The sequence below is a fragment of the Protopterus annectens genome, chromosome 4.part0 (genome assembly GCF_019279795.1).
Source record: "Protopterus annectens isolate FY-2018-M chromosome 4.part0, PAN1.0, whole genome shotgun sequence".
Taxonomy (NCBI): domain Eukaryota; kingdom Metazoa; phylum Chordata; order Ceratodontiformes; family Protopteridae; genus Protopterus; species Protopterus annectens.
Genome location: NC_056733.1, coordinates 421196475 through 421215474, shown reverse-complemented (window position 1 = coordinate 421215474; position 19000 = coordinate 421196475). Strand labels below are relative to the sequence as shown.

The window sequence follows — 19000 nt, the reverse complement described above, 5'->3', positions numbered from 1 at the left end:
GTGACCCCATATGAAATATTTCCCTCAAAGATTCCTTTTGTATTCTGCCCACATATGCACAAGAACTCCACCGGAACCAAATGAAACATTTCCCCTAGTGATCCCTTTTGTAGTCTGCCCTATATGGGCAAGTACTCCAGTGACTCCAAATGAAACATCTCCCCCAATGATCCCTTCTGTATAGTGTCCATGTATGCATAAGCACTCAGACACGCCTCCTCTCAACTACCAGCATTTCATTCAGAAATCTTATCTTTAACAGCAAATGAATACTTTTTTTTTTAAGAAAGCTGTGGCATTCAAACTGTAAGTCCTGGCTGGGGGATACTGACAACTAAGATCTTCTTCTGTGACTTCTGCTCTGTATGCTTCAGCAGCTCCTAACCAACCTTAGTCCTCCAGTTCTGCCCTTCTTTTAAAGCCACTGCTGCAATTCTGCAATCACTGATGAAAGGGTCCTGTAGCATTCAAAGAAATATCCTCTCTGTGAAGAGATAGGGAGAAGATTACTGCTACCGGACCTCTAATTTATCCCTGCAGGAACAGTGTGTGTTAATGCAAAGGGTGGAGTTGATATGTAAGTGGAGGACTGCATTCTATGAATCTGACAGACTCACTACTTGGACCACCTCCATGAGTTCAATGAAACAGTATGGTTGCATTCTTGGGGAAAGGCTTGCAATGGGTTGGTCAGTGCTGACCAATAATGACACTGATGAGATACACAGGAAGCTGTTTTTCTCAGAAAATTGTCAGCAGTTAACTACAGTGGGGAAACATTTCAAAGTTTGTTTCCAATGCTGCAGTTTAACTGTTAGTTCAAAAGTGTGAGCACCTGCAGAAGTGACTGGGGTTAACATAGCTCTTTTTTAACATCACAAGGAGAACTTGGATGTATACAGAGATGTGCCCAGTTGTGTGTTCAGGGTTAATGAGTTAGTAGAAAAGAAAACAAATGGTAGTAAAATTTGCATTGTTACTGTAATGCAGTATACATGCTACTTTTTCTACAATTTTCACTGACTCACTTCAATATTACATAAATTGCTCAATTCATGCCTTCCCAGAAGGGAGTGAGAAAAGCAAAATGTGCCTATGGAAGAAAGATCCAGAGCTACTTCTCTGACCAATAAGACCTCAGGTGCTTATGGCAAGGCATCCAGCCCATAACTGACTAAAAGCCCCAATCTTCGCAATGTGAGGACAAGGAATTCCTAAATAAGATGAATATCTACTTCAGCAGACTTGAGGAAGGGAACAGAGCAGCAGCAAGAAAATGCCCATCGGCCATAATGAGAAGATGCTCACCCTCAATCCAGCTGATGTCCAGAGGACACTGGGAAGAGTTAACTTGAGAAAAGAGGGTGGGGCCTGTCAACATCCTAAAGCAAGTGCTCAGGGACTGTGCAGTCCAACTAACAAATGCCCTCACAGATATCGTCAATAACTCTCTGAGTCAGCATATTGTTCCGAAATGCTTCAAGGACACGACAATCATTCCATTACCAAAGAAGTCACCACAATCTTGCCTAAATGACTACCGTCCTGTAGCCCTCACCTCCACAGTGATGAAGTGCTTTGAAAGGCTGGGCAAGAACACCATAACATCTGAGCTGCTTTCTTGACCCTCTGCAGTTTGCTTACCGAGCAAACTGCTCTATGACAGATGCCATCTCTCTAGCAATCCATCTATCCCTGGAACACCTTGAGAATAAAAACACCTACGCAAGGGTACTATTCATCGACTTCAACTCTGCTTTGAACACAGTCATCCCTCTTCATCTGGTAATGCAGCTGCTCCAACTAGGCGTCAACACTCCACTTTGTAACTGGATTCTTGACTTTCTCACAGACAGACCTCAGAAAGCATGTGCTGGAAATAACTTGTCAGATAATACCACTCAACACTAGAGTCTCTTGCTGTTCACCCTGTTAACACATGACTGTACAGCCAGGCACAATACAAACCCCATCATCAGGTTTTCTGATAACACAACAGTGTTGGGCCTCATTAGTAATGAGGATGAACCAGCATATAGCGATGAAGTGGAAAGTACAGTTATGTACACTTACCATAAATGTAGAGTTTATTTATTTTACATTTGCTGACCAGGCTAGTCCAACTGGATATATGTCCATTTTCAGTGGAGGCCCAGGGAGAAAAGCTCCACACTTCAGAATAGAATCGCAACAACATAAGTACATTACTAAGATTTAGCAAATTTTACTAGTAAATACATTTTAGCTTAAGAGTAAGGAAAAAATCTTCTAAGCTACACATCACACATCACGTATGGATATACATACAACAAAATATAAGGTAAGCAAAACTGAGCACTATCTGAACTTTAAAAAGGTTATACAAACAATAGTGTTAGTAGACAAGAATAGCTAGTTTGTGCGAGTGAGAAGAAGAGGGTCTGGAGACAGTGGAGGAAGTTGGTCTGGGTTTGCATAGGGGCATAGCCAGTGCGATTTAAGGTATGGTTTGAGCTTGGATTTAAATCGGGTAGTTGAAGGTAGGGAGGTTAGATCAGTAGGGAGTTCCAGGTTTTACCCACTGTGTTAGAGAACAGAGAGCCTCCAGCCAGAATGTTGGTTTTACTTATCTTTACCATTAATTTATTTGATGAGTGCAGGGTCTTCAGGTTATTGTAGGGGGTGATTGGATTAGTATTGGAGTAGATGCAGGATGAAACGGTATCTTATGGACAATAGTTAGCTGGTTTGATAGAATAAGATTTGGCAATTCTAACCACTCTAGTTGATTAAGACTGTTACAATGATGGGTTCTATAGGTAGACCCAGTTGCAAATCTGGCAATATTATTGTAGGAGCTAGCCAGCTTGTTCAGATTGCTTTTGCATAGTTCGGTATAGACAGGGGATGCATATAGTAGGGTTGAGATAAGGTGGGTCCGGGCAGTGGTGGTCCTGGCTAGTGGGGTAAGAAAGGGTTTGATCCTATAGAGGGAACCTAGTTTTTTGTTTACTGTTTTTATAGTGTTGCTAATATGCGGCTCAAAGGTGAGGTTGTCAATTATACTCAAAGTAGTTTTGTAGTAGAGTCTGGAGATATGATTGTACCATTGCTAGATGTGACTGTGAAATGCAATGGGGGGGCTCTGCGGGTGGGAGTAAATAGTTGCATTTTTGTTTTTTTTGGGGGTTCAGGATGAGACATCATTGAAGAAGCCAATTCTCTACTGTGTTAAACGTGTCTTGGGTTAGGGAATGCAATTGTGATAGTGAAGAGGCTGAGCATATTAGTGTGGAGTCATCCGCATATTGGAAACAGGTGACTTGAGGTAATACAGAGTTGTAGGTCGTTAGTAAAAATAGAAAAGAGGAGAGGACCCAATATGGAGCCTTGAGGGACACCAAGGGCAATTGGTAGGTGGGAAGACAAGTTATTCTCCCATAGTACAGCCTGTTATTTAGATAGGATTGGAACCATTGTATAGCAAGTGGATCCAATGAGAAGTTGCTAAGTATGTTTATGAGTAGCTGGTGCTTGACCATGTCGAAGGCTTTTGACAGATCAATGAAGAGGGCTGAGGATAGTGTGTTGATATTACGTTTTTTATTAATGACATCGGTGAAGGAAAGAAGAGCAGAAGAGGTGCTGTGAAATGGTCTGAATCCATGTTGGCAGGTAGCTAGTAGGTTGTTTTCTAGGAGGTGGTTTAATAGTTGTTTATGAATGCACTTCTCCATGATTTTTGCCAGAGGGGATAATATGGCTATAGGCCTATAGTTAGAAAAATCTTTGGAATTACCACCTTTATGCAGGGGGATGACATGTGAGATTTTCCAGATAGATGGAACAGTTCCTTCAGAAATAGTTTTGTTAATGAGGATGGATATGGGGTAGGCTATAGCTTTGGCTGCTTTTTGCAGGTATTCTGCAGGTAGTAGATCTGCAGAGAGAGTGGTGGGTTTACGTTTCTTGATAAGGGTGCAGACAAAGGATGTAGGAACGGGTTGGAATTGAAATATTGGGGGGCTGTTAGGGATAATATTGGAAGGAGATGCAGTGTCAGGGAATAGCTGATTGGCCAAAGATTGAATGGTGTATGTGGAGAAAGTGTTAAAAGAATTGGCAATTTGGTTGGAGCTAAGGAGATTGGAGCCTGAGGGGGTGGGTGTGATTCAGCGACCTGGGTGCAAGAGTTTCTTTATACCTGACCAAAAGTTTTGAGGTTTATTTTGGTGGGTTTGTTGGAGGTGGCAGTAATAGTTTATTTTATCTGATGATATGGCTTTTTTAGTTTCATTTCTTAATTGTCTAAATATTAGTTGATCTGCCAGGTTTTTGGTTGTACGCCAACTAGCCCAGAGTTTGTTTCTATGGAGGATTTTTTGTTTGGTAGTTTTGGTGAGCCAAGGGGCTGGTTTAGACCTAGTTCTTACTATACGAGTTGGGGCATGGTAGTCTAGAATGGTTAAAAATTTAGAGTTAAAGTATTTAACGGCATTTTCTAATGGTAGGTGTTTCAGGGGTGACCAGTTGCAAGCTGCAAGTTCTTTTTGAAAGCTGTCAGGGTTAAAATTTTTATTACATCTTATTTTCTTATATATGGTTGGGTTTGGGATATCAGTCTTATACCTGATTAAGAAGGTGAGTGAGTGATCACTTATATCTTCTGGGAGGGTCCCTACTTTGTAAGATTGGTTTTGACTGTTTGTGAGAATCCAATCTAGGGTGCTATCATTATTAAAATGTTTATTGGTTCTAGTGGGGACTGTAATGGTGTGTACAAAACCATGTAGGCTGATGTGGGTAGAAGGCTGTTCTGATGTACAAGAAATCCAATTTATATTAAAGTCACCAAGTATTATGGTTTCTTGTGGGTAGGTGCTGGACAGCCAACTTAGGATAGCTTCTAAGGTTGTGATATTGTTGCCTGGGGGAAGGTAAATACAGATTATGTAAATGGATTTACATTTGTTAAGTTGAACTTTAGAGATAAGAATTTCTGCATTGCTAGTTAGGGGAGGTTTAGACTCAATGGAGGTGATTTGTAATACAGATTTATATAGGATAGCTACTCCTCCACCTTTCTTAGAGTTACGGTCCAGTCTCAGGATGCTATAACCAGGGGGAATAACTGCAGTATCCTGTATGGTTGGTTTGAGCCATGTTTCAGACAGGAAGAGGATGTCAAATGAATGTACATCCATAAGGGCATGTAGGTGAGCAACTTTATTGATTATGCTTCGAATATTGAGATGGGCTATCAGGAGAGAGTTGGTGGGTCTGGTGACCAGGCGTACATTAGTAGAATTTGGGGTGCTAGGCTTGATGGAAGTGGTAGAATTTGGGCCTGGGTTTGGGTGTATATCATCATCAATTAGGGAATGGACTTGTACTGCCAGAGTGAGTATTAATCCTTTAACATGTTAGGTTCTGGGGTTTTTTTAGTTCTAGGGCTGTAGTATGTGATGCGAGTCAGCCTATGAAATTTGGATGATAAATACTTTGGTGGATAGGAAATGTAATTGTGGCTATGAGGGATGATGAATGTTGGTGTGGAGGTTTGTTTCATGGGGTTATGAAAGTGTAGGTGGTTGAGGTGTTCATAGGAAGTAAGTATATAGGGTATAGCTAAAATAGGTAGAAGTGATAGTAGGAGTAGGGGTTTAAAGTGTATATAGGTAGTGTTAGGTGAAACTGTAAAGTGTAATGTGTAGGCAAGTATGCAGGGATGGGTGTTGATGGAGATTAAATGGTGGGAGGTAGGCTGTAGCACTTTAAGGGGTTGGTCTATGTGATTGCTTGTATTGACAGGGGGTGTGGTTACTGTGTATAAATGTAGTAGCACTGGGGGCGGGTGGAATTTGGGGGCAGGGTAGGGGAGCGGAGTGAGCCCGCAGGGCGAACTGAGCGGGTAGAGCCACAGAAGGAGTGAGCTCTAGGAGAACAATCAGTGGAGAGCTGTTTGTTAAGGTAAGTGTAAGGTGGAGAAAGGTGGGAGATGTTAGTCTTGATAGTAGGGATAGAGGGGGTATAGTTAACCGATACAGAGTAAGAAGATATAGGGATAGAGTAGGACTATAACTCCACAAGCTTGAGATACTATGTTCCTGAGAGAAGAGTTTCAAGACAGAAAGATAGTTTAGGACAAAGGCGCCACCTAGTGGCCACTGTCAAATTAGCTACAATAGTTCCCTTTAGCAGGTAGTAGGTACTGGAATTGGAATTTGAGGAGAAAGGAAGAATATTATGTATTTACAAGGGTATAGGAGGGAAAGTGGGCTAGGAAGGAGAAAAGGATGGTAGCGGCTGCTGGACGCCCTAGCAGGGGAGTATACTTTAAGAGCTACAATAAATTATACAATGTTACTTCTGTTGACAGAATTTGTATAACACATACTTTCTTCAGTTTTATTGCTCTTGAGAGGCTGTTTCACAGGGCGAGAGAAGAGGCAAATCCTTGGTTTGGGATGAAGATGGCAGTTAGTGATAAAAGGTTGCTGGCCAACAGGACAGGGAAGGTCCACAGTTTTAGTGCCTTACAAGCAGGTAGGGCAATTTCTTCAGTTTTATTGTTCTTGAGGGGCTGTTTCACAGGGCGAGAGAAGAGGCAAATCCTTGGTTTGGGGTGAAGATGGCAGTTAGTGATAAAAGGTTGCTGGCCAACAGGACAGGGCAGGTCCACAGTTTTAGTGTCTTACAAGCAGGTAGGGCAAACCTAACATTCCATCTGTGTTGTCCTTTTTCATTCTTCCTCACTGAAGGGTCTTGCATCTCACTCAGCCACATTTCCTAGATTTTGGATCATAGTCTCAAGCTCCTCCCAATTCCTATAATGCACTACAGTGTCCCTCTTGTCCAACCTTCCCTTATGACTGTGAGCTCCACTGTATTCACTGTTGCAGTCATCACACTTGGGTTATCCTGCTAGGGGTAGCCCTCAGTCAGCCCGAATACCAGAGGCTTAGTATTTTTGCGTCGGTTACTGGTGCTCCAGGACTGACGTCAGGTTGTCAGTGGTATAAAATCAGGCAGCCGACACCATTACATCAGTTTTTCTTGCCCCAACTGTCAGGAGCCTCCAAATAGGGAGCTAGGTTATGGTGGAAGAACACCACCAGTAGAAAGTAAATACCAAAAATTCCCTGTAAGGAGAGAGGAAGAGAGAGAGAGAAAGGGGATGGAGGGTGGGAAACCAGGACTGCAACAGTGAATACACTCGAACATCTACATTTATGGTAAGTGTACACAACTGTTTCAATGTTGTAGTCATCACACTTGGGTCGATTCTCAAAGCTGAAGAAAAGGGTGGAGGCAGTCAAGAAGACTGGGGGCTGGCTAGGATGCCCTGCAAGACTGTGGTGGCAAAGCCTGCCCTGGATTTGGAGAAGATAGGCAGGTGGTAATGCTTGGTGAAGGAATTAAATGAAGTCCATGTTGCAGCCTCCAGGATGTCCCTGGTGAGGACCCTCTGCGAAAAGCTGCAGAGGTGGAGGTTGCCCTGGTGGAATGCGTCCTGACCCCTTTGGGGGTGGTTTCCCATGCTGTTTGTAGCAGAAATGGATGCAGTGTGCTATCCATTTGGAGATTGTTTGGATATGGCCTTGCCCTCTACACCTGCTGCGAAGCTGACTAGCAATTGGTCAGTTTTTCTAAAAGATTTAGTCCTATCCAGACAGAATCTGAGCTATCTGTGCACATCTAGAGAGTGCACAATCCTTTCCCCCTTGTTTTGTGGGTTAGGGAAAAAGGTGGGCAAATGAATGGATTGGTTGAGAGCCACATTGGACACCACTTTAGGCAGGAAGGATGGGTTAGTCCTGAGGGAGACTCTGTCAGCATGAAAACTGATGAAGGGCTCTACAGCCATGAGTGTTTGTAGCTCTGAAACTCTTCTAGCTGAAGTGATGGCCAGAAGCAAGGCTGTTTTCCAAGACAGGAACTTTAACTCTGCTGAAGCTGCAGGCTCAAAGGAGGGGGGGGGGGTAGGGTGAGCTTTTCCAACACAAAGCTAAGGTCCCAAGCTGGGGTAGGAGCTCTTCTTGGTGGCCTGAAGTTGTTAGCCCCTCTTAGGAACTGTTTGATGAAAGGGTGTGAGAAGAGAGGTGGCTCTGTGCTGTAATGAGCAGAGATGGCAAAGGCATGAATTTTAATAGAAGAGAAGGATAGACCCCTGTGGATTATGCCTGCTAGGTAATCCAGGATGAGAGGTAGGGAGGGCTGTGCTGTTTCGGCTCCCTTAGCCTGGATCTAGGTGCAAAACCTTTTCCACTTGTCAGCATAGGATTTTCTAGTGATTGGGTGTCTGGCCTCACATATAACATCCAGAACTTGTTTGCTTACGCTGGCAGCTGGAGGAGAGGTCAGAGAATAAGCGAGGCTGCCAGGTTCAGGGTCTGCAATTGTGAATGCATGAATTCTCCATTCTTCTGGGTCAGGAGTGTTGGGACCTGAAGTAGGTGCCATGGTGGCAGGGGTGGCAGGCTACACAGCAGTGGGTACCAGCGCTGGCGTGACCAGTCTGGGGCAATCAAGATTGCCCTTGGTTTTCCCTCCCTTATTTTGAACAGTACCCTTGAAATGAGTGGTAGAGGGGGAAATGCATAGATCGAGAGGTTCACCCATTGGAAGGATAAAGCATCCACTTTCCAGGCCTTGCTGTGAGGTTCCCTGGTGCAGAATCTAATGAGCTGATGATTGGAGTGGGAGGCAATGAGGTCCACCTTCGGGGTGCCCCATTTCTGGGTTACAAGGTTGAAGGCTCTGTGGTCTAACTGCCACTCATGTGGGTCTAGCAGGTTTTTGCTTCGGTTGTCTGCCAGAGAGTTTAGGGAGTCTGGCAGGAATTGTGCTAGCAGGTGTATTAGTATGGCTGAGGATGTGTGCCAAAGGGTCATGGTGAGCCTGCAGAGAAGATATGAGCGAGTCTCTCCCTGCTTGTTGATGTACCACATCACTGTAGTGTTGTCTGTTTTGATCACTAGAGGCCCCGGGAAGAGTAGGGGTCTGAAAGCTGTCAAGATGTGCTGAAAAGATACCATCTCTTTTTGGTTGACGTGCAGATGTACTTGATTTGGGCTCCAATAGCCCTGAATGCACCTGCCATCCAGGTGTGCACCCCAGGCACAGTCTGATGCACCTGTGGTGAGGGCCTGGGCGGAGTGAGGTTGTGAGAAGGGAAGTCTCTTGTTGTGGTTGCATGCTGCTGCCCAACCAAAAAAAATCTTTCCTTAGACAGGGTATCACAGAGGTATGATAGTTCCAGGTCTTGAGAGTGTCGATACCAAAGTTTTTTTTAGGTACCATTGTAGTTTCCTCATATGCAGTCTAGCATATGGAATGAGTAGACTGCAGGAAGCCATGAACCCTAGAGCTTGTAGGATTTTCCTTGCTGATAACTGGGTTCTGGTGGCTAGTTGAGAGAATTAGCCTGTCAGGTAGGCTTGTTTTTCTGGAGTGAGGAATGCCATCTGGGATGCTGTGTCCAGGCTTGCTCCCAGGAATAATTTTTTTTGTGTGGGGACTAGTTTTGATTTCTTTTTGTTGATAGTATACCCCAGGGAGGTCAGTAGATCCTTTACAAAGGTGAGGTGCTGTAACAGCTTTTCCTGACTGTCTGCCTGAATGAGGCAATCGTCTAAGTAGGGGTAAATTTGAATATTTCTGTGTCTGCAAAAAGCAATGGCTGAAGCCAGGCATTTTGTGAAAACTCTGGGAGCAGTGGATAAGCCAAAGGGAAGCGCAGAGAACTGAAAGTGCATAGATCCTGCCCTGAAACGTAGATATTTCCTGGAAGATTCCCTGACTGGGATGTGTAGGTTGGGATATTTTAGGTCTAGGATGGCTAACCTAGGATCCTTGGAAAGCATAGGAAGAAGCTGGTGAAGGGTGAGCAGTTTGAATTTTGGTATCACCAGAAAGGTGTTTAGAATGGCTAGATTGAGGATTGGGCGCCAGATGTCCTCTTTTCTGGGTACCAGGAAGAGTCTGGAATAGAAACCTTGGCCTATCTGGTCTGCACGAACCTGCTCTATTGCCCTCATGGACAGCGGGGAATGGACTTGCTTTATGGCCTCTCTCCACTGGTTTGGAGGAAGATCTGGGAACCCTTTTGGGGTTGGCAGAGTGTGAAAATAAAGTTTGTATTCCTGGGACACTATGTTGAGGACCCATCAGTCGTTGGTAATAGAGGCCCAGTAGTTTGCATGGAAGGAGAGTTTACCTTCTAGGGGCACAAGCAGGTGGGCAGAGGTAAGAGGTTGGAGGTGTAAAGTCACAGTGAGTTCTTACCATAAGGGGGTGGCTTAGCACTCCCTGTTTTTGAAGAGGAGGAACTCCATTGCTTAGATCTCTGCATTCCTTGGGACTGCTGTCTGGGGGTGGGTCTGCTTCTCCTGGGTGTTGGCTGGGCTGAGCTGGCCTGGAGGGGGCCGGAATGGACTAGTGCTTGAAGGGGCAATGCCTACTGAACCTCAGAGGGTGGACCTGTAAAAAAGTCTAACTGTCTGCATAGATTTAGCTTTTTCTTCCATCTTTTTTAAGACCTCTTCTGCCTTGGTGCCAAACAAATTGTCTTTGTTCAGTGGTGCGTCCAATAATTCTGATTTGACATGGCTGGCAAGATCTGTTCCTTAAGCCAAGCATGCCTTCTAAGGGAAGAAAAGTACAGTTGTGTACACCTACCATAAATGTAGATGTTAGAGTGTCTTCACTGTTGCAGTCATGACTGTAGGGTTCTCCCCTGCCGGAAGGCAGCCCTCGGTCGGCCAGAATCCCAAAGTCTGGGTCCGGTGTCAGCTGTTCAACCATGCTCCCTGACGTCAGAGCACCAGGAGTACAAAGCTGACAGCCGACGCCATCTTCTCCAGTTTTTCATGCCCCAGATGTCAGGAGTCCCAAAATGAAAAAGGTCCCATTAACCTTTGCAAATACACCTCAGAAGAATGGTGAAAAAAGGAAATACACAAAAGTAAAAATAAGAGGGGACAGGAGGGAGAGGTCCAGACTGCAACAGTGAAGACACTCGAACATCTACATTTATGGTAGGTGTACACAACTGTACTATGTTCGTGTTTCACTGTTGCAGTCATGACTGTAGGGTAGAATCCCAAAGCTGAAAGAAAGTGAGGTGGTCATAAAGAGGAAGGGGCGGCTAAAAGGCCCTGCAAGACTGCAGAGGCAAAGCCTGCCCTAGACTTAGAGTAGAGGTAGATTGTAGTGCTTAGAAAAAGTATGCACTGAACTCCAAGTTGCAGCTTCCAAAATGTCCTTGGTAGGAACTCCCCTGAGGAAGTCCGCAGAAGTGGCAGCAGCTCTGGTGGAATGAGTCCATATACTCCCTGGGATTTGCTTTCCATGGTGAGAATAACAAAATCTGATTCCATGAGCAATCCATTTAGAAATGGTCTGTTTTGAAATGGCTTTACCTTGGGAACTTGAAGCATAAGAAACAAACAATTGTTCTGATTTTCTGATGTCTTTGGTTCTGTTCAGGTAAAAATGTAGTTGTCTGTGTACATCCAAGGAATGTAAGATCCTTTCCCCTTTATTTTTAGGAGTGGGGAAAAAGGTAGGCAAGGCAAGTGGATAGTTTGATTTAAAGCCACTTTGGAAACCACCTTAGGCATGAAGGTAGGAATAGTCCTCAAAGATACCCTGTCTTGATGAAAAAATAATATAAGGTTCCACAGACATAAGAGCTTGTAACTCTGAAACTCTCCTGGCAGAGGTTAGGGCTAACAGGATAGCTGACTTCCAATATAAAAACTTGATGTCAGAAGAGGCAGCAGGCTCAAAAGGAGGCAAGGTTAGTTTTTCCGAAACATAGTTGAGATCCCAAGCAGGAATAGGAGGAGATCTAGGAGGTCTTAAGTTCTTAGCTCCTCTGAGAATCTGTCTCATGAGCTGGTGGGAAAAGATGGGAGAGTCTGTATTATAATGAGCAGAAATAGCAGAGGCATGCATCTTAATGGAAGAGAAAGAGAGACCCTTAAGTAAGAGATCTGTCAAGTAAAGTAAAATTAAAGTAATGTTAGGAAGAAGAGGATCAGAATCCTGAGCCTGCATCCAGGAACAAAATCTTTTCCATTTTCCTGCATTAGATTTTCTAGTGCTAGGACGTCTGGCTTCTAAAATGACATCCATAACCTGCTTGGGTAGTAAAGAAGAAATCAAAGGCCCTGGATTAACCAGGCCGCCAGACTGAGAGTTCTGACATGAGAGTGTAGAACCTGACCCTGATGTTGGGACAGAAGGTTCGGAGACTGAGGTAAAACCCAAGGGGGCTCCAGGCATAGGTTTTTTAGAGTTGGATACCAAACCTGCCGAGGCCAATTTGGAGCAAGCAAGATTATCATCTTGGGTTTGTCCTGTTTTATCTTCAATAAAACCCATGGAAGAAGAGGAAGAGGCAGAAAGGCATATCCTGAGAGGTTCCTCCAACTGAATGACAGGGCGTCCACTTTCCAAGCTTCTCTGTGGAAAGTCCTGGTGCAAAAATTCTGTAGTTGATGATTGAGATGGGATGCAAAGAGGTCTATGTGAGGACATCCACAGACTGCTGTTATCATCCTGAATATTTTGGTGTCCAGCATCCACTCGTGTGGATCCGAAAGGTTTCTGCTCAGACTGTCTGCCGGGAAGTTTTGTTTCCCTGGTAGAAACTGAGCTTGAAGATCCAGATTGCAAGCTAGGGCTGTGTTCCATAGATCCACGGTTAGTCTGCAAAGGGGGTAGGAATGAGATCCCCCTTGCTTGTTTATGTACCACATAACTGTGGTGTTGTCTGTCCGTATTAGCAGTTGTCCTGGTTGTAAAAGATTCCTGAAGGCCAACAGAGCTTTCTGAATGGCTAATATTTCCTTTAAATTGATATGCAGGTGCTTCTGATCCTTTGTCCAAAGGCCCTGCAAACAATTGCCCTGAAAATGGGCTCCCCAAGCATAATCCGAGGCGTCCATAGTTAGAATCTGATGGGCAGGAGGCAGACGGAAGGGTTTCCCTTTGTTTAGAGCACATGCCCTGGACCACCACAGAAATTCCTTTTGAAGGCAAGGAAGGACGGAGATCAGTATGTCTAAACTGTGGCAATGCTGAGACCATACACTTTTTAGGTACCATTGTATTTTCCTCATGTGTAGTCTTGCATATGGTACGAGAAGGATGCAGGAGGCCATGTAACCCAAAGCCTGCAAGAATTTCCTTGCAGATAGTTGAGTTAGAGTTGCCAAGGTTCTGAAAGTTGAAGCCAGCTGTAATTGTTTTTCGGATGTCAGAAATGCCATCTGGGTTGTGGAGTTTAGAAGTGCACCCAGAAAAGTTATCTGTTGTGATGGTGTCAAATTTGACTTTTTTATGTTTACAGAGAATCCCAGGAACTTGAGGAGGCTCTGTACAAATTCTAGATGCTGGAGTAAGACATCCTTGCTGTCTGCCTGAATTAGACAATCGTCCAGATAAGGGTAAATTTGAATTCCCTTGAGTCTGCAGTAAGCTACTACTGGAGCTAGGCATTTGGTGAAGACCCTGGGCGCAGTAGATAATCCAAAGGGCAGCGCAGAGAATTGAAAGTGCCTCGATCCGGCCTTGAACCGGAGGTATTTTCTACGATCCTGCCTGATGGGAATGTATAAATATGCCTCCTTTAAATCCAAAGTTACCATCCATGCATCTTTGGACAGCATTGGAAGTAGCTGCTGTAGAGTAAGCATCTTGAATTTTGGAATCTCTAGAAAGGTGTTCAAGACCGACAGATCCAGAATGGGTCTCCATGAGTTTTGCTTCTTTGGGACTAAAAAGAGCCTTGAGTAAAAGCCTTTTCCCATCTCTGAAAGAGGAACCAGTTCTATGGCATTCATAGCCAAAAGAGCTTCCACCTGGTTTAAGGCCTCCATCCATTGATGTTTTGGAAGGTCTGGCCATCCGCTTGGCCTTGGCAAGGTATGAAAATGGAATTTGTAACCTCTTAAAACCACATCCAAAACCCATTTGTCTTGGGTTATTTGAGTCCACTTTTGATAGAAAAGAGAGAGTTTTCCTCCGAGAGGGGCTTCCAGGCAAGAAGTTCCTGTAGCCCAACAGAGGGAGTCATTGAGTTTGTTTCCTTTGAGATTGTGACCTGTCCTTTCCTCCCCTAGGAGTGGAAGCAGTCCACTGTCTTGGTCTATAAGCAGCTTGTGTTTGAGGCCTCCCTCTGGAGCATCTATATCTACCCCATCTGAGGCCTGTCTGAAGTGGGAAAGGACCAATTTTTTGAAGGCCAATTCCTGCTAAATCTAGGTGGCTGTACTTGTAAGAAATCTTTAACTGTTTGCATGGATTTCGCCTTATCCTCCATCTTTTTAATCACCTCTTCAGCTTTTGATCCAAACAAAACATTATGCTGAACAGGAGCATCCAATAATTTAGCCTTTACTTGTTCAGGTAAATTTTGTTCCTTTAGCCATGCATGCCTTCTAATGACTGTGCCAGAGACCGCAGCCCTACAAGAAGCCTCCAAGGCATCAAAACCACAGTGTAAACCATGCTTCCCAACCTGTTCAGTGGCATGCAATAAGTCATGTAATTCCTTATCATCTGCACAGGCAGAAATGGAAGTAAGCTTTTGTTTTAAGACAGACAAGAGAAATTGCTGGTATTTAAGCATATGAAACTGACAGTTTAATACCCTAATGGACAAAGTAGCAGAAGTGTACACCTTTTTGCCCCATCCTTCTAAGGATCAAGAATCCTTATCAGTAGGAATGGGATTTTTGGCAGAAGCGGCCTTAACTCCCTTAGGATGCTGAGAAATGGTTTCAGAGTCAGCAGAAGGGTTCTTGTATAAAAACTGATGGGAATCAGGAACCCTGTAATATCTATCGGGCTTAACAGGGGCAGGAGGAAAAGAGTCAGGGGTTAAGTTAGCCTCCGAAAAGGCATCATCCACAATATCCTAAACAGGAGGAATAGCCAGGGGTCTATGTTGGGGAAGAAGAAGAAAATCCCTCAGTCTTTTCTTGGATTCCGAATACTCCTGTCCTTCCCAGTGGAAATGTTCCCTCATTTCATGCAAAGTTTCCACAAAAGAGAAATCCTCAGGGGGAGAAGCTGAAGGAATGGATTCTTCCGCATCAGAATCCTCATAAGGAGGGAAAGAATATTCCTGATCAGAAGAAGAAACTGAGGAAACATAAGCCTGATTAGAGGAATCATAATAAACATCCTGCCTTGGCCTTTTGTCTGGAGGGGGATGTGAACCCCTAATCATAGTAAGTAAATCCTCCGCCATCTTGAGTAACTGTTTCTGTGACTTAGGAGCCAGTTCAGAAGAGGCCTGTGTTGAAGTCTTTGATTTATAAGGAGTCTTTGCCTTTGTCTTTGCCTTTATTAGTAGCTGAGTAGGCCTGAAAACCCCTTCGGAAGCCGGTACCTGCACAGTGGCTCCAGACCCATCCGAAGGAGCATTGTCCGAAGGTCCTGCAACAGAAATATTCAAAGGCCTGGTTGGCTCCTCATGAGAGTCCATTTCGGCCGTCAGTTCTGAAATGGCCGACGACAGAGGCTGCAAAAGCGCCTCACTGACGACGGCTGAACCTGAAGCTGGCTCCGCTTGTGCGCTATCATCAGATTTGGACCTCGGAGGCCTGTCTTTATCCTTGCAACGTTTGTGAACTCCGGTAGTCGGGACCGTATCCAACAACATTTTGCAGTTAAAGCGCCTACCGAAGTAATGAAAAGCAAAATCGTACCTTCACTTAATTGTACGTTGATTGAATCTAGCACAAAACCGACAACTAGCTACATCGTGGTCAGGGCCTAAGCAAGGAATACAGTAAGAATGAAAATCCTTATGAGGTATTTGCTTCCCACATGAAATACAATTATTAACTTTTTCTGACATTGGAGTGGAGCAAGAAAAAAGTTTCCCCAACGGGGTTACTTAGCTTTGAGTGGAGAAGAAAGTCTTCGGACCGAAGTATATCAGAAAAAAGTCAGCCGACCGGCACTTGCGAACTGCTATCACCGCACGGCAAGAAAGACTGGAGAAGATGGCATCGGCTGTCAGCTTTGTACTCCTGGCGCTCTGACGTCAGGGAGCATGGTTGAACAGCCGACGCCAGACCCAGACTTTGGGATTCTGGCCGACCGAGGGCTGCCTGCCGGCAGGGGAGAACCCTACAGTCATGACTGCAACAGTGAAACACGATGAACATCAGTGACTGCTGCCCTGCAAGATGCTTCTAGGGTGTCAAAGCCACATTGCAAGGTGTGCTTAGTAACTTGGCTTGCAGAATGCATAAGCTGTTGTAATTCTTTATTTTCTGGACAAGCAGGAAAGGAAGATATTTTTTGTTTGCAGAGTTCCTTGGTACGCTGCTGATATTTCAGCATGTGGAACTGACAATTTAGTGCTCTAATAGCAAGAGTTGCAGAGGTGTATACTTTTTTATTCCATCTGTCTAAAGCTTGGGAATCCATGTCTGGGGGGGTGGGATTCTTAGCTGAGGTTGCCTTAATTCATTTAGGTCCTTGGGAGGTGACCTCTGGGTCACCAGTTAGATTTTTGAAAACAAATTTGTGACAGTGAGGGACTCTGTAGTACCTGTCAGGTTTCCTGGGAGCAGGAGGAAGGGTGTCAGGAGTCAAACTGGATTCCATAAAAACATTATCCACAACATCCAGGACAGGAAGAATGGCTACAGTTCTGTGCTGTGGTAAATCTAAAAATTTCCTGAGTCTCCTTTTTGACTGAGGATAGTCATGACATTCCCATTGGAAATGCTCCCTTAAAGTATGTAAGGTTTCACCAAATGAAAAATTCTCGGGGAGGAGAGGCAGAAGGGATGGATTCCTCTGCATCAGAATCCTAATATGCAGAGAGTGGTTGCATGTCTTCATATTCAGAAACCTCAAATTTATCGGACTCCTGTTCAGATAAAACTACTGGGGACAAGTCTCTTTTTTTTTGGAAGGGGTAGCCTGGCTTCCCCTAATAAGCATAATAAGGTCTTCCGCCATTTTAAACATTTGAGACTGACGCATGGAAGCAGGTGTCTGAGCTTGGGTCGTCAGTTTTTTAGGCGTAGCTCGTACCCTGGGCCTTAGAAACTCGGCAGTTTTAGAAAGAACTGAAGACGTGAAATAAGTCATCTATTTGTGTCGAGTATCGGTAGTGCAAAGAACTTCCTTGGAAGCCGGTGCCTGCTCAGCGGCTCCGGACCAATCCAAGGTAGAGACATCCGCAGGATCCTTAGTCAAAGGAGAGTCTCCCGGCATACCGGACTCCAAATGGGTCTTGGTAGCGGCCTGCGAATCCACAGACGTGGGCATCAGGAGCTGTGAAAGCGCCTCACTGAGGACTGGAGAACTGACAACTAGCTTAACAAAAGCGTCATCGGCAGTTTTGGACCTGTGCGGTCTGTCTCTGTCTTTATCCTTACATTTTTTCGGCAGATCAGTAGTTGGATGGCTTACGAAGACTGAGCGCAAAAATATTTAGCTACATTAAGGGCCCGACGACGTATAGTTCTGGTGTTGAACAAAGCACAAAAGCGACAGCAAGGGACGTCGTGGTCTGGGCCTGAACAGGTGACGCAGTAAGAATGGAAGTCTGTGTGTTGTATTTGCTTTCCACAGGCGAGATAATTGTTAACTTTTTCTGACATTAGTTAGAGCAAGAAAAAAGGATCCCCAACGGGGTACTTAGCTTTAGAAGACTTCAACTTCAATTCGGAAACAAAAACTCAGGTAGAGGCTGACCGGCACTTGTGCGAACTGCTTCTGATTCGTGCTCCTTGGCAAGAAAGACTGATGTAATGAAGTGTCTGCCTATACCACTGATGTCAGTCCTGGAGCGACAGCAACCGACGCAGAAATACTAAGCCTCTGGTATTCGGGCAGACTAAGGGCTACCCCTGGCAGGATAACTCAAGTGTGATGACTGCAACAGTGAAACACGAAGAACATCAACTGATTAACTGGTGTGAAAATAACTTAGCACTGAACATAAACAAGACAAGAGAGATAATTCTGAACTACAAGAAAAATGGCAAGGAACATTCTCCCCTTACCATCAATGGGGAAACACTGGAAAGATTGAGAAGCATGAAGTTTCTGGGCATGCACATTGATGAAAACTTGCCTTGGAACACCAATACAAATGCCGCAGTCAAGAAAGCGCACCAGAGATTACACTTTTTGAAAAGGCTGAGGAGAGAGAATCTTCCATCGACAGTTCTCACCAACTTCTACAGAGGTACCACAGAAAGTACAGTTGTATACACTTACCATAAATATAGATGTTTGAGTGCATTCGCTGTTGCAGTCATCACAATTGGGTTGATTCCCAAAGCTGAGGAAGGATGGAGGCAGTCAAGAAGTGTTAGGGCTGGCAAGTAGGCCTTGCATGACTGCTGTAGCAAATCCAGCCCTGGATTTAGAAAAGATAGGTAAGTGGTAATGCTTGGTGAACGTGTGTACAGAACTCCAAGTTGCACCTTCCAGAATGTCCCTGGTAGGGACTCCCCTAAGAAATTCTGTACAAGTGGAAGTAGCCCTAGTGTAATATGGTCAGATCACCTGTGGGGTAGGTTTTCCATGGTGCTTGTAGCAGAAATGGATGCAGTGTGCTATCCACTTGGAAATGGTTTGTTTTGAAATGGCCTTACCCTCTGCCCCTGTAGCAAATCTGACTAGCAGCTGGTCAGATTTTCTGAAAGGCTTAGTCCTGTCAAGGTAGACCCTGAGCTGTCTGTGCACGTCCAAGGAGTGCAGGATCCGTTCCCTTTATTCTGAGGATTAGGGAAGAAGGTTGGCAAATGGATGGATTGGTTTAGAGCCACATTGGACACCACCTTAGGCATAAAGGACAGGTTAGCCCTGAGGGAAACCCTGTCAGCATGGAAAATAATGAAGGGTTCCGCAGCCATCAGTGCCTGTAACTCAGACACTCTTCTTGCTGAAATCATGGCTAAAAGCAAGGCTGTTTTCCAAGAGAGGAATTTTAACTCTGCTGAGGCAGCAGGTTCAAAAAAGGGAGAAGTGT

At 44.6% G+C, this 19000-nt stretch overlaps 1 protein-coding gene across 1 annotated transcript in view; it reads right to left on the bottom strand.

Moving 5' to 3' along the window:
• The window catches only part of LOC122799363 (acyl-CoA dehydrogenase family member 11-like), a 2063282-nt gene that overhangs the window by 852716 nt on the left and 1191566 nt on the right, over positions 1-19000 (bottom strand). The gene's annotated exons all lie outside the window — the stretch shown is intronic.